This window comes from Fukomys damarensis, unplaced genomic scaffold (genome assembly GCF_012274545.1).
Source record: "Fukomys damarensis isolate Sample0158 unplaced genomic scaffold, DMR_v1.0_HiC HiC_scaffold_6, whole genome shotgun sequence".
In the NCBI taxonomy this organism is placed as follows: domain Eukaryota; kingdom Metazoa; phylum Chordata; class Mammalia; order Rodentia; family Bathyergidae; genus Fukomys; species Fukomys damarensis.
In genome coordinates, this window is record NW_022900918.1 from 4,832,681 (window position 1) to 4,834,612 (window position 1,932).

The window sequence follows — 1,932 nt, forward strand, 5'->3', positions numbered from 1 at the left end:
CCGCGCCTCCGCGCAGGGAACCGAGCCCCGAGCTCGCCCGGACGCGCGGCTGCAGCAGAGCCCGTGCCAGCTCACCTCGCTGCAAACTTTGCTTCCGAGTGGCTGGAAGGAGTCCCGAGCAGCTGTTTCCCAAGCTGTGAACATTTCCTTTCTCCTTTGCACTTTCTGCTGATTCCAACTTTACTGTAATACCTTTTTCCCTCCCCATGTAATGCATTTCCCTGGCTCTAGCTCTGTAGCATAGCTTTACACAGTTCTCATTTCCACACAAGAGCCCTCTAAAATGATTCCGGACAGAATTAACCTCATACCTTTAATATGGGCCCCCCAAATCACTGTGTATATTAAATTGATCTTTTAAAATCAGCAAACCACGAAGGTTTGTGTAATGCTTTAGGTACAATGCCAGATACCTAAGTTTGAGGCATTGACCTAACAGTTCACTCGGCAAAAATTTTTATTTTTCTGAATGACCTATAAAGGTTGCCTGAGAAGGACTTAATGCATGATTGAATAACTTGTTCTGACTTCCAGGAAGGGTAAAGGGTATTTATTTTAAACCTCTGTGTTCCCCATACTGTACTGGGATATATGGGAATTAAACGTTTTTCATATATGCATTGTGATGGCATAGTTAAAGATACCTTTTGATTTTTTTTAAACATAATGGCTTTCTTTTTACATATGAACATTTGTTTTTAGACGTTTAAAGTTAAGCACAAATCAAAGCTAACAAACTGTATTATGTAAATAATTCATTGTTTATCGTACTTGTTAATATAGTTTCCTAGCTTGAAAATATGACTTGTTTTTTAAACTTTTCCTTAGCTGAATATTCACAATAAAACTACAATGCCTAAAAGCTTACTGTAAAATCCATTAATGTAAATTAAGATCCTAATCCTTACAAATGAAATATAAAACACTTTTAGTAATATTTTGTAAAATTAGAATACATAAAGTTAAAGAATAAGAGATTGCTGCAGTATATCCCAATGTCAACAGAATAGTATTACCTCATGCACTAATGAGAGTGGATTAAATGATGATTTGTCTTTCCATATTTTGCCATTCACAAATTCTATAATTCTGAAGCTAGTACATTTGTTCCAATTGTCACCTGGTTTATGCTCTGGATTATTTTGAAATAAATGAACCATCATTCTGATGCATTTACAATAAACATAGCAGCTCAGCCACCTTCAAATTCATTTCATGAGTGTTACAGTTATATTCTAATCATACCGTAGTCATTTCAAAGCCATGAAGCAGCAACACATAATTTAGCAATAATTGTTTAACATCATTACCAAATGGAATTATTTCTATTTGCTGAGGGACAGGTTGACTTGTTGGCAGACCCCACTATTACCTCCATGCTCATAAATGAAATCTTAATACGAACAGAGGATGAAGCTTTTGGAAGAGAAAAAAAGAAAAATCACATGATCAAATGTATTACCAAGCGATTTCAATTAAAGGAGACCACAAGTCAAAGCCCCAGGATAAGATATGTCTAGATTCTTGTAAAATGTAGAAATAGAAGCACTGTCTCAGGGCATTCTGTCTTGCAGCTTTTATTTGGGGTATCTAAATTACTGGAATTCCTTAATCATATCAGTTATGCCTCTTAAAGTTAAGTAGTTGAAACTTATTTGCCATGTTATCTTCTGATTGATAAACTCTGAGTAAGCGCTATTATTGGAGATTTTAATATTTGTAGAAGAATGCTTAGTATCAAGGCCCATATTCTTAGCCTTTTGTTGTTGTAATTTGAGACTTCTGCTCAAAACATTACATAAAGCATGTGTATAATGAGAGCTATTCACATCAACTTCTGCTCGGCTTTTTACAAAAAGTTATATCTGTAAAATTATGAATTAAGGAAATACTAATTTTTGTAAGGGAATATCTATTGATCTTTAAGCTGCA